The sequence below is a fragment of the Pelodiscus sinensis genome, chromosome 17, assembly GCF_052426305.1.
Source record: "Pelodiscus sinensis isolate ZL-2025 chromosome 17, ASM5242630v1, whole genome shotgun sequence".
NCBI lineage: Eukaryota > Metazoa > Chordata > Testudines > Trionychidae > Pelodiscus > Pelodiscus sinensis.
In genome coordinates, this window is record NC_143068.1 from 20,267,670 (window position 1) to 20,282,197 (window position 14,528).

Sequence of the window (14,528 nt, forward strand, 5' to 3'; positions counted from 1 at the left end):
TACAGTTTCCAAAGAGTTAATAATACACTGCCCCTAACTCATGGGAGTTAATTGCAGACAGAGCTGGATGATCCTCTGGAGTTAGGGGTTGAAGTTTTGCAAACCTCTTAAAACTATTTTTTAAAATTAATTTTCCAAGCTCATTTGAGTTCCCAAATCTTTCTCCCCCTTCTCTAATATAAACTCTTCCCTGCCATGATCTGTGTTTTAAAATCTCATTGTCCTCTCGCTTATATCAATGTAACTCCTTGATTTTCACCCATGCAAATGAGAGGAAAAGTGGCACCCACATTTTTCTGCCTAAAGCAAAACCTGTGCAATTTATGGGGGTTGCAAGGTTCCCACCCCCACTCCATAATCTTTACTAACACAGGTGGGTGCCCTATATATGGCACTATCCAGATTAGCCTTACTTTTTCTATTACTTTTTAGAATTTCTCTCTTCCTATTGCTAGTTACTTTTTTCCATAATCTTTCTGCTTTCCCCTCCGCTCCTCTCTTCTCAACTGTTTCTACCTATTTTTTCCATCACTGCCTCCTTTTTACAAAGTCTCTCCTAAGTGGCTAGAAAACCCTATTATCAATTGATCAGATTATTAGTAGGGTTTTAGGTGGGTTTGCAATTACTCCAGACAAGTTTACTTCTCCCTAGTTTAATCCCTCAACATATGCATTTTAATGTTTGGCCTGGGATATATTTAATTCACTGAGCAGATGCTAAATCTTGTCTTTACTTAATACTTTGCATGCAGTTCCAGTTGTCAGATGTTGTAACAATTCCTTTTTTTAATGTACTGGATATACGACCCCAATAGAAAATCCATCTACCAGCAACAGTTGGGGAAGGGAGGACAATTGAAGTACACAGTACTGGGATTGATTTCAATAAGTTTGATAGCCTGCTAGAAGGTTGTAAATAGAGAGAAGACATGTTTATTGGGTGCATTAGTGTGTAGAGAAAGGGTAAGTGAGTTTAGGGTAGGACTTCACTTCTGAATTGGGATGATGTAATCACAGAAACAGTGAGAGTTTTTTTATACGACCTATGGTTTATGTGCATTGGAGTCTGACAAACATCAGTGATCAGACATCTGCACTGATGTAAATGGAAGTCACTGCATTGATATCAATGGAAGAATTTCAAATTTATACTGGTCTAAATGAGAGCAGAGCTTGGCCCCTTGTCTAACACAAAGGTAGATGAGCTAAGACGTCATTTTATGGAATTAATTATTGTAAGGCAGACTGTTGTCACCTTCCTGATTAAAAGCTATGGATAAAAGCATGGCTGAGTAACTGGGCAATATTCCTGTGGGACCTGCCAGTCTTTAAGTTATCATCTTTCTTAGTTCCTTCTCGTTTCAGCTAATATTATTCAGGAAGTAAGAACAATTGTTGATTGGTGTTCGTAGAAGCTAGAGTAGTATGGGAAAATGATTCACGTATATCAAGCAGACAAGCACAGACACAAAAATTAACTTTGATTAGCCAAAGGCAGGGTTATATCCTCCAAACTTTACTCTTGTACTAGGGCTTGAACGGGAAGGCACTACATCTTCTAGCCTGATCCAGCAAAACATTTTAAGGACATGAACAATCCCACTGATGGGTCTAAGCATGTGCATTCATTTAAGCACAGTCTGAAGTGTTTTTCTGGGTCAGGCCACAGTGCTCAGCATCTTGCAGGATCAAGTTCTCGGCCCTGACATAATTAGTCTTACTTCAGCTGGTCTGCACTTAGGTGTCAGGAGTGTGAGCAAGGGGATTAGAGCAATCAGTGGCCAGCATGTTTTTGATGTACATCAGTCTGCTGATTTAAACATTTGCAGTCACTTAGTTTATGGAACAGACTAGCTTATTACACAGGGCAGTGTGTATGGCTCTATGACATAAATGACCAATCAGTATTTACTCATTCCTTATGTTGCTTACAAGTTGGCAACACTTCCTGTCCAAAGATAATGCTCATCAGCAATGTTCCCTCTAATCTTTTCCATCCACGTGCAATATATCGAGGCATGTGTGAATGTGCATCACCAGCAGAAACAAAAATCCTAGGTGTGCACACACTGCAAATCAGCTGGGTGATATTTGAATGGCTCCTGAGCAGCTGTACAAGCACCCAGCTTAGGCTACATCTACACTGCTGGCAGAGAGTATGCTAATGAAGCTCTCATTAGCATTTGTCACGCTGTCATCTGCATATTCTCTCCTTTTTTGAAGCATAAGATCTTATGCAAAAGGGTTTTTTTGTGCAAAATGGACCCGTCTACACTGCTTGTTTTTGCACAAAAACCTCTTGTGCAAAAAGCATCGGCAGAGACTATGTAAATGACAGTATGACAAATGCTAATGAGTGCTTCATTAGCATACTCTCTGCCAGCAAACGCCTGCAGTGTAGACATAGCCTTACAGAGAACACTGTTTATCAGTGGGATGTTTATCATAGTGAAGGAGTTCTTATGATATGCAGGGGTAGGGGTGGGAGCAAAGAACAGTGCTTCATTTTTTTCCTCTCATTGATATCAGTCAGGAGAGTTTTATGTTTCCTGGTGGAAACAAGAACAGATATTCCCCATTCTATCAAAATTTTGCAGTCAGATTTAAATATACTGAACTGCATTCAAAACATTAATGGCATGCTCTCCCAAACAGCTGTGCTTCCCAACAGATGTGAATGTGTATGAAGAAAATATGGACAGTTTCTTTATAAGGATTCATTATAAACCTAGAAATATTCACTGGATGTCAGTTCAGTCTAACATAACAAGGTTCATGTGGGTGCAGAGTAATATGACAGAGTTGCACCTGTATGGTTTATGACATCTGAAACCAGAGCAGACTAGTAAAATCCAAAACTTTTAGGTAATAAAATTTGTTTGGCTCTGATTTTTATTTCTTCCCCTCAATACATTTCAACATTTGTATTCACTCCTTTTTAGTTTGAATTGTACAGAAATGAAAGAAAGAAAGCAGGGGAGCAGTGCTGGTAGTTTGGATGATAACTAGTACAGATTGTGTTGCTGAAAATGTACAGGAGCCTTTTAGCAGCTGGCTGGGAATGGGCTATTAAGGAATGAAAATTAATGTTCAGCAAGTTCTCTCCCTGTTAAGAGTCAAACTAGGAAGCTGAGGTTGCCAACACAGTGTTGATGGGGCTGCAGTTGTCCAGCAGCTTGATAACTTGAAATTATAGATTCACAACCAACTATGTTTCACAGATCTTAAAGCACGTCACTGAATTTCCTTAGAAGGGTTTTGCTAGCACCTCTCTTTAGTAGCTTTTCTAAGTCTGACCCTATATAATTCTCTTTAGTGCTATCTAAATAGCGCTTAAATACAACGTCCCAAATTCACCCCTTCTGTAGAAACTCCATTGTCTACACTGGAATTACAGCTGGGATGAATTTGTCCCATTCATCCTATTTGATTCCATTGCTAACATCTATGATATCTGATTCTACCATTTCAGCTATCCTCTCTCTCAAATAATCCCACTTTTAAAAATTCTTTTAACATAGGTTGGGAGAGATCACGTGTGTGTGTGTCTGAATGATCCCACAAATTCTTTGTAAGGAGAACATTTTCACTCTATTATATTGATGATTTTTTTTTTTGGCATTGGCCTGCATTTTTTTTCTTTGTTTAAATCTGTCTTTTGCATGCACGCCCCTGCTTCTGGGTGCGCTGAAGCTATGAGCCGGCAGATCTCATATCCTCTCAGTTTTATCTTGTGGTTGATCATTCTGAGGCTGCTTCCTCTTCTTGGTGTGTTTAGTACAGAACATTTGGAGCACAGAACAGGGGAACTTGTATCACTGTCATGCTCCCCAGAGGGGCAAAAGCCACTAGTGAGAGCCACTGACAGAACAAGTCATAGTGAAGTCGGACAGTGGTTTTCAGTTTCTTTTTCATTTGAGGATCCCTACCCAATGTTGAATAGAGCTGTGGAGTGCCTTTGGAAATCTTAGACATAAGTCTGCAGACCCCCTAGGATCTATGGACAACAGGTTGAAAGCCACTGATCTAGGACATTTGCTTTTGTGTTTTACATTTTGTGTTTTACATCTCTGAGGAAGGCAACAGGAGCCTGTGTGTCAGGAACAAAAAATGATGCTAACAGGAGGTTATATTCTGACCAGGCAGACATGGTAACTGATAATAGAAGGAGGAATTGGAAACACCTTCCGTTTTCTTCCTTTCGAGTGTCCATCAGGGTTATTGGCATTGGAAGGTCCAGAAAGGCAGTGGGGGAATAGTATTTCTATTACAGTACCCCTAGTCTAGAGGCCCCATTCAAAATCAGGCCTCCAGTTATGTGAAAATGCCACCCAGACACAACGTAAGGGAGAGCGTCTGCCAGGAAGAGCTTATTACAGAATAAACAGACAAGACTGACAAAAGGTGGCAGAGCAAAGAAATATTATAACCCCCATTTTTCAGGTAGGAGAATGAAGTTAAAACAGACATATGCAACACAAAAACTGAACCTAGATCTGATCCAGCTCCTCTGAAAACTCCCACCCTTACCCAAGCAGCGAGTGATGTGGAAATACTGACATTGCATAATTCAGAGGTGCCTAGAGGAACTGGGTGTGCAGTAGGACTGGAGTGTGAGTACTACCAGCTGGGCTTCTCTTTGTCTCCTTGATCGCGCCTACAGAAAACTGTTGAAATAATATATGCATGTGTATGAAAACTGAGTCAGGAAAAGAAAAGGAGGTGAAGCTAGGCAAAGAGATTTTCTTTGTATCGAGTAAAGAGGTGTTGAATTGTTTGGTTAGGAACATTTTGCACAGGAAAGACCTCTTCAGTTCAAAGATTAGAAGCTCAATTGAGGTGAATTTCACCCTGGACCAGCCCACATTTATTTTGAGGAGTTTAAGTAGCGCCTTGGTTTTGTGCCAAATTGGCTTTGCAGAAGGCTGAATTTATTTGAAAAGTTAAAGCCGTTATACTTTTTATCTCAACGTGTTCCCCTAAACAGCGGTGTAAGGTTTCTGTGAGCTGTTAAACAGATGCTAGGCTCTTCCCCTGAAGTGACTGCCTTTTAGGGTATGTCTAGACTACAGGCTTTTGTCGACAGAAGTTTTGTCGACAGATACTGTCGACAAAGAGCGTCTAGACTACATTCAGTTCTGTCGACAAAGCAAGCTGCTTTGTCGACATGACAGTGTAGACGCAAAGGACAGTTTAGATGCAATAACGCCTTCTGTCGACAGAACTCTGTCGACAAAAGGCGTTATTTCTCATAGAATGAGGTTTACCATAGTCGACAAAACTGCTGAGTTCTGTTGACGTTATGTCGACAGAACTCAGCGGTAGTGTAGACGCAGGTTTAATTTTGTCGACAAAACCCTGTAGTCTAGACACACCCTTAGTAAATGGGCAAAGGGACAGATTTTTTTTAACCAAGCTTAAGCATGTAATGTTGAGGTTAATTTGTGCAAAGATTGTTCATATAATTTGGATAATTGTGCTTTCCTGTGGGATAATTAGTCATCTTTTTCATGTACAGTTATTCCATTTGTATCTCACTTTTCTGACATTCTGGCCCATGCTCTAAAGCATGCTGGAAATAGTAGCTTTGAAGAGTGGTGGGGATTACACAAATCATACCCTTTACGGGGGATTATACATGTGACTAGAACAGCAGGAGCAGTACAATGCACATAGAAATTAAACTCAAACTTGGGGAAAATTTGAAAGAAACCTGACAGTAAGGAGTCTGCTTTTGCCTTCTAACCCAAAAACTTGAGTTACTTCTCAGAATTGTATTTTTAACAAAATACTACTTCTCCACCATTGTCAGCTGAGTTGATGCAATTAGCGATGGCTATTACCTAGATATGGTGGATTCCAGCTGTGAAGTGCACTTTTATAGAGAGCCTTTACGCTCAAGGAATTGGTAAGCAGTAACTATTTAAAAGGAACTTTCACAACCCTGATATCTTGTCACTCTTTGGTCCTCTTTCAACACATTCCTCTCCTACGCTATTGCTTATGTACCTTTGTCAAGGGTTGGGATGAGTTGGATGAAAAGCACATCTTTCTCTTCCTGGTAAGGAGAGGTCATTATTCTCAACTATTTTGCCTTAATCTTTCACCAAATCTAATCTAAGTTGACCTGCTCTTATAGTGGGATTTTCAAAAGCACCTATATTGTTTAAGAGCACAAGTAATTTGAAGTAGGAATAAGATCCTCCGGAAAAGGGCACTTTTTCCGGAGGATCGGGGCCAGTGTAGACGCTCTTTTCCGGCTTTTCTAAAAGCCGGAAAAAAGCGGCGGACATTTTTATTTAAATGCCGCGGGGGATATTTAAATCCCCCGCGGATTTCCCTATTGCGATTTCAAAAATTACCATGCCCCTTCCGGAAAAGGGGCCAATGTAGACGTAGCCCAACTGTCCAGGTGTTAATAAAACACACAGAAGTTTGTTTTATAATAGGCTTACTTTTTACTTTCCTCTTTGAATCAAGCATTCTACCGTGGGTGTTCTCTTGTGGTTCCATGTGAAAGAGGACATTGTTTTCAGGGCTCTGACTTTTGCATGTATGTAAGTTTAATGTTCAGCTAGTACTTTTAGCGTTATGAGTAAAACCAGGCAATCAGATGTAAACATAGTAATAGATCATGGTTTTGATATTGCAACTCAAACACATACTGAGTGGGACTTACTTTTTGAATTCAAAACTTAGCTATTGCAAGTGGGTATTCTGAATATGGTAAATAAAATAAGGCAAATACTAGTTTTCTCCCCAGTTTCTTTCCTCTACTGTCAATGCACTCCATGCCCACTACTTTTTATAGTGATATAAATGCGACTAGTTGGGTAAGGTCTATACTAAAAAATTACATTGGTATGGCTACATTTCTCAGGGGTGTGAAGAATTCACATCCTTGAGAAGCAGCTGTACTCACCTACCCCCAGCATAGATAGTGCTAGATCAATAGGAGAATACTTCCTTTGACCCAGCTATTGCTATCAGAGTAAGTAGTGCCTACACTGATGCACTCTAGCAGTGTAAGTAGTGCTGCAGCTGCAGTGTTGTAGTGTTTGAAATGTAGACATACCCTCTGTGTGTGTCTGGGTTCCAGATTCAATTTCTGCATGTTTGCTCCTGGCTTAGTATTTTGTCTGCACAGACTGTATTGAACACACTGAAGCAGACTCCTGCTTTGCTCAGCCCAGCTACTTTCCATTCCTAGCACTCCAATCCTCTCCTTATATGTTCTTGTAAAGATTATGGCCCTGATATTCAGAACAGCACATGTCAAACTGAACACGCAGTTATTGCCTAATTTAAGTGCAAAATTCCTAGAGTAGTTTATATAACTGTGCATATAAACAGCCAATTAGACACCAAGCTGATAGTTTTAGTGTGGGTAGATCTACCTCAGTTATGTGTGCAAACTGGAGTAATAGTTATGCAGTTCTGAAAAGATGGGGCTGTATTTTGGGCTAATTTGAAAAAACACTCTTTTTAGAAGAATTTTGCTAAATATTAGGACATATTGGGCAGTTGTCCTTATGTAATCCACATACCTAGTGGGTGTGGTTCATTGTCCCATGTAGTTGCATGTAGACACTTGCAGCAAGAGATAAGCACAAGTGTGCTCTATAGCTGGCTTTATAGGGTCAAGCTGTAGAGGCTCCTATACTAAGCTCCAGAGGTGCCAGGTTCTATTCTGCCAGGTGGTTACACTTTCACTTAGTTACATGGTTCTCTGATGTTATAGAACTTCAACATTCACTAGAGCTCAAGAGAAAATGAAATTGCTAGATGAATCAAAAGTAGTTCCCGTAAACCCAGAGGAACCTTATAGGAAACCAGATTGGTTAATAGAGAATGTCAGGTATTGCCCCTGATGATGAAGCAAAATTGAAGGAAGAGAAGTTAGGTATCTGGTCGGAAAAGACCTGTGGGAGTTTGGGCTATCTGTAATCTATGGCTGCTTTAATAATTGTGAGAGGAAATAACTGGAACAAGTCCCCTAGGGACATGAGAATGCTCCATCACTTGAAGTCATTAATTTGAGGCTCAGGGTACGGCTAGATTATATCCTTTTTTCGGAAAAAGCATTTTGCGTAACCATTTCCGAGGCTTTTCCAACATTTGACTGGGCCAAATGTCAGAAAAAACCCTCTTTCGGAAGCCCCTTTATTTCTCATGGAACGAGGAATCCAGGGGCTTCCAAAAGAGCATGTTTGCTCTTCCGCGAAAAAAAGCAGAAGAGCAAACACATTCCCTGGATGTGGAACAGTTTTTCTGGGATACCTCTGGACGTACCCTAGGTAATTCTAACTGATACACTCTAGCTCAAACAGAAGTTGTGGGTTTGATATAGAAATTACTGGCTTAGGTTCTTTGCCCTGTGTTATGCAGAAGGCCCTACTAAATTATCATAATGGTTCCCTTCTAGTCGTGACACCTATCTGTGCCAGGTGATTGTGTGTATTTATTACTGTCAGATCTGAGCACCTCACAATCATCATATGGAAATACTATTATCCCATTTAACAGACACTTACTCTTAAATGAGAGAGTAAGTATATTTGGTGCCTAACTCCTGTTGAAATTAATTGGAGTTAGTGTGTCTAGACCCATTTGAAAATCACAGTGTTCACACATATGGCTATGGAATGGAAGGTGTGAGGGCTCACCCATGCTACATTAAAAACAATGAGCAGTCCTGTAGCACTTTAGAGACTAACAAATATATTATATCATGAACTTTTGTGGGTAAAACCCACTTCATCAGATGACCTGGAGTGGAAATTACAGAATCAGAGTACAGGCAGTCCCCGAGTTACGCGGATCCGACTTATGTCGGATCCGCAGTTACGAACGGGACCCTTCCTCTCCCTGGTCTCCAGCAGACCAGGGAGAGGAAGCAAAGCGGCTGAACACGGGGGCAGCGGACAGGGTTGTCCGCTGCCCACACGCTCCGCAGCTTGGCTCTGCTTTGCTCTGCTTTGCCCCCCCCCCCCCCCGTCCCCCTGGTCTGGAGACCAGGGGGACGGGGGGCAAAGCAGAGCAAAGCAGAGCCAAGCCGCGGAGCACGCGGTCAGCTGACAGCCCAGACGCGTCTGGGCTGTCAGCTGGCCGCGTGCTCCGCGGCTTGGCTCTGCTTTGCCCCCCCCCCCCCCTCGGTCTGCAGACCAGGGGGACGGGGAGCAAAGCAGAGCAAAGCCACGGAGCCCGAGGGCAGCAGGACAGCCACAGCGCGTCTGGGCTGTCCCGCTGCCCCCGTGCTCCGCGGCTTTGCTCCGGACACCTGTGGTACAGCAGCTGGGGTGCTGCCAGTTGGTCCCGTAGCGCCGCTCTGGGCGCTACAGGACCAACCGGGTAGCACCCCAGCTGCTCTGCCCCAGGCGTCCTGATTCAGCCACTGCTGGTCAGTTTCAGCAGCGGCTGAATCAGGACGCCTGGGGCAGAGCAGCTTGGGTGCTGCTGGGTTGGTCCAGTAGCACCGAGGAGCGGCGGCGCTACTGGACCAACCCAGCAGCACCCCAGCTGCTCTGCCCCAGGCGTCCCCAAGTCAGCCGCTGCTGAAACTGACCAGTGGCTGACTACAGGAAGCCCCTGCCCTGGGCTTCCTGGAATCAGCCGCTGATCAGTTTCAGCAGCAGCTGACTTGGGGATGCCTGGGGTTCTTAAGTTGAATCTGTATGTAAGTCAGAACTAGCGTCCAGATTCAGCCGCTGTTGAAACTGATCAGTTTCAGCAGCGGCTGAATCTGGACGCCAGTTCCGACTTACATACAGATTCAACTTAAGAACAAACCTACAGTCCCTATCTTGTACGTAACCCAGGGACTGCCTGTATATGGGCTGGATATATATGCTAATCCATGCTACATTGCTTTGCTAACAAGTACTGAGAGAAATTACTGCCCCGGGGGGTAGGGGGGGGCTGCATACAGGAATTTTTAGTGTGTTCCTCATGTTATGAATCAACTTAGTAGCATTACACTTCACCACACTTTTTCAAGAAATCTCTGTCCCCATTTTGTCACCTGCAATGAGTGTGTTCATTTGATTTTAAAAAAAATGTAACTGACTTACAGTCATGAGCAGGTAGCAAAGCTGAGTAATTCTGAGATTTTTATCACCACAATTTACACCCTTCCTCACCCATTTCCACTCAGTTACTTTATACTGCACAGTTATTTCGGAATAAGCTATTCTAGAATAGTTATTCCGAAATAGCTTATTTTGAAATAGCATGTGTACACTGCAGGGAAGCCTCAAAATTAGTCCAAGGCAGGCTTCCCTAATGTAGACGTGCTATCTTGATTTAGAGCCCAAAGAGGAGTAACTTTGAATGGCCCAGATGAGGGGCTATTTTGAAATAGCAGAAGTGGAGCATCTACACATGTCTTATTTTGAAATAGCTATTTCAGAATATTCTTCATAGAATGAGGTTTACAGAAGTCAGAATAAGCTGTCCATTATTTGGAAATTATTTCGAAATAACGGAATTGCTGTGTAGATACTCGCATTGTTATTTCGGAATAACAGCCATTTGCTGTGTAGACAAACCCGCAGTGTGCTATGTCTAAATTACACAGTAGAGTCTCAAGGGACTGTATAGACAGTTATAAACCAAGTAACTATTCTGCAGGATGTACATTGGATTTGGGATATGAAGCATCATTCTCACTTCTGACTGCCAGGAAATCTGAGATGTGTATTAGTGGACTGTAGTAGTGGGATGCAAAAGAAACATTTAAGCGAGTGACACTTCTCTCTCCTTCGCCTCTCCCCACTCAAAGAGGCTGCTCCCTTGCAGTGCCATCTCGTCTTTACTGAAGGCTCAGGCTGGGTTTTCCCTTTAACCAGCTCTGTATTCCCCACACCTTTATCAATGTTACACAACAAGGCAACCTTGAGCTATATAAGACAGATTCTGTGGTAGTTGTTAATAATTCTTATGAAGTGACTGCAGTGAAGCCAGGCAGCTGCAAGCAGTAACCACAATTGAGATGTGATAGTCCTCCCCTCTCTTCCCATCGGTCTTCCGACCAGACACCTAACTTGTGTTAATTTCAATAGGAGTTAGGAGCCACACACAATTAGTCTGCCTCTGCTTAGCTGCTGCCGCCCCTCTGCTCAGCTTCCTGTTTGTAGTTTCTCCAGTTTCATACACAGCTCAGGGTTGCTGCAGGCAATAGCTCAGCTGAAAGAGTGGAAAGTGAGGCACAGCTCAATGTTGCTGGGGCTGAGCCCAGTGGAAAGTGGGGAAACTGAAGCAGCTAACGAGGCCAGCTTATAACATGATTCCTACCCCCCAGCTGGGACAAGCACAAGATAGGTGTGTGGCAGTTCTAAAACCATTCCTTGTAATAGAGGGTTCTTTTCAGAGGATAGCTAGAGATATTGGGGGCACTTAAGGGACCCTGACTCACAATTTACATAGAGACAGGCCAGAGGGAATAATCTGTCCCTAAAGAAGGAACATAGGATTAGCACAAAGAGGGGAGAAAGGTTCCTCATACACACACTGGCCAACGTTGAGATGAACCCCTGGAGAGGCCATGCTAGGAAATGAATTCTGTGATTGTAGACCATTTTTCCCCACAATCCCTAGACTGGGTGAATACATTGTGTCACCACTTGTCAATGAAAGCATAGGGCAGCATATTGAATTGCAAGACTATGAATCTTGGGATGCATGTCCAGATAGCTCTACTGCGTGAAATGTCCACGTACAGAGCCAGTGTGGAAGCAGAGCATGACAGTCCAGTAATGTGATCATGTTATTGCAAATATGGGTTAACTTTCCCCAGAATTGCTTAGCTTGTGCTTAACATGCAGTGACAACATAGCCTAAGTTCGTAGAGTTACACCAGTGGTAAATTAGACTCTTTGTGCTTTACCTGAGACAGAGAGGATGGGTATGTTGCTATTTATATAAACTTTTTATTTTTGTCATGAACATCTGTGAACAGAAAATAGAATCCTTTAAATTATATAGTTTGCCCTTAACATTATCATGCATGTATTATAAATCTTATTCATAACTATAAAATAATACCCGTATATCTCGTCTATTAATACACCTGCAAAGTCATAACCAGCTGCTACATATGTCCCTTTATGTAGAAATCATCTACCCCAGTGGTGGGCAACCTGCAGCCCAAGAGCCACAAGTGGCCCTTTTGGGTTCTGTGTGCGGCCCCTGAGACATTTTGTTGACCTTTGCCCATGGGAAGGGTGGACAGATTCTGCTGGTTTTCAGCTGCATAGTTTTTTTTCCCACCAGTGTTATTAAAGTGACACACATTTAAAGCAAGGGCATGTGAAGTGAGGTGCGTGCTGATTTCACACAACATTGTGAGATCCGTGCGCTCCCTCTGCATCCAATCAAAGCGCTGCTAGGGTTCAGTTGGCACACTCCGCAAATTCTAGGTAGGCAAACGCAGTTAGCAAAACGACCCGAACCCAGGAGATCATGTTGGTTACAAAAATTTTGCAGCCCATGGAGATGAAAGTGGGCCACTCATGTGGCCACTTACTAGCCTAGGTTGCTCCTCACTGACCTATCCTCTTTCATTTGAGTCTGTTCCCTTTAAAAGGCCCATTTTTGTTGGTTGACCTCCTAGAGTTATCTGTTGGTTTATTTGTTTTGGTCACACTCCAGGAAAGATAACCAAGCCTATATAAATCTGCTGAGGAAGAGGTATGTCTTAGCTACACCAGTGCTTGTAAGAGGAGAAAATCACATGCTAGTAATAGTGAAAAGCATTTTGTTCTCCAATTACCCCATGGAGGTGTGGAATAGAACCCATAGGAAATCTCATGCTTTATCACTTACTCTAACTATTGCCTCCTCTTCCCCAGAGCTCTAGCCTAATCCAGTACAGTCTTTTTAGGGAACAGAAATCCCAGATTTTGGGGCCTGAATCTTATTAGAAGGTCATTAGAGTAAATGAGATTCAGGCCCTTGGCTTTTTAATCCAATCTCATCAAAATAAAATACATTAAAAATGAGCATAACAAAAATTCACCATATAGCAGAATCAGATGTTCAAATGATAATCATCTGAGGTCTTTTTAGGCTGTTTCTGTAAGTAATAAAAAGAACTAGGGAAGAGAGTTCTTCTCGCTTGTGTTCTCTTGGAATGTCCCGACCACATTGAATAAAATCATGTGACAAGCTTCCCCTTTATTGCTTGATGCAAACGTTAACACCAGCTGCTATATGATGCAGAGGTTGGATGAGGCCTCTGTGCTTAGTGACAGCTATTGGTATTCTGGTGTCCATGGGACAAGAGAATTAGGATTTTCAGTTCAGGTTGGAAAAAAAGTCTGCAGGCACTCTTGGAATGATTAGACACTACATGTAAAATTTTTCCTCCCTGGAGATGAATGCAGAAGCCAAGCCAGAAAATGTTGACACAAGCAGGAGGTACTTAAACGAGTATATCTTCACCCGATCTCCTCAGTCATGTCCTAATATACTTTTCATGTGGCTGAGCATTTCAATAGACACAGAGAAGATGAAGAATTTGGTTGGGGAAGTAATTCATAATGTCAAAAACTTGGAGAGCCTTTGGTGTCACTTGGGAAACCCTCTCCATGGCTAACAGGGTATAAGGAATTTAGCAGGCACACTGCTCCAGTTTGAGCTAGAGGGAGCTGCATGCTGAAATCCTGTGCCACTCCTTGTAAACCTAGGAGAGAGCTTCTAAGTGTTTTCTTATCTTTTCATGTACAGCAGGAAAAGGGAAGCAGTAGGCGGAAGCGATTTGTCACGCTGCTTTGTATTTACTTCTAATTAAATGTAACCAGTGCAGGTCTGTTTTCCCACTTTTCACCAAAGGTTGATGGCGGTCTCTCTGAATCACCAGTGCGTTATTTTAAAAGCTGACCGCACACGCACATCCACCAACACGTATACACACATCTCATTCAGAGGGAAGCTGACATGACTTCCAAAGGGAGATAGCAAGTAATATGCAACAGTTAACAGACCTGCTCTCAGACCTTGGTGAACTGAAATAAGCAAGATCAGTTTCAAGCAAACAAAAAGAGTATGGCCAGTGAATTCATTTGTTCATTTTATACATTCATTCTGTCAGTGGCTTGTGTTGTCTAGACAGGAAGGTTTGTGAGATCAGCTTTAAAGATGCGGCTTCATCCCCCATCAGGGGAGAAAGACCTGCAAGTTCTGAGCAGGAGAAGTTCTGCTGGGATGAAGGGGGGAAAAATTCCCTTCTATTTTGTCATGCCACTTGCACTTCTATCACATAGGGTCAGATTTGCCATGGACCTCCTGATGGGTGCCCACAAGATTTGCAGGGGTCTTTCATTAGTCTTCGTGCAATATGCATCACAATCTGCCTGCCCTCAACAGGCACCCAGGGGTGTAATTTTCTGTAGTGAAGGTGTCCAAAACAAATGCCTGCAAAAAACTGTCTCTAAAAGTCTACAAATTTAAAAAGACAAGACCATCAAATAACAATACCGATGTATAAATAGCATATGCTGATGGTGACAGAAGTTGTTACAATTTCATTT

General features: G+C 42.5%; 1 protein-coding gene across 7 annotated transcripts in view; it reads left to right on the forward strand.

Moving 5' to 3' along the window:
- NFATC2 (nuclear factor of activated T cells 2) overlaps positions 1–14,528 on the forward strand; it is a 147,217-nt gene that overhangs the window by 31,771 nt on the left and 100,918 nt on the right. The window lies entirely within an intron of this gene.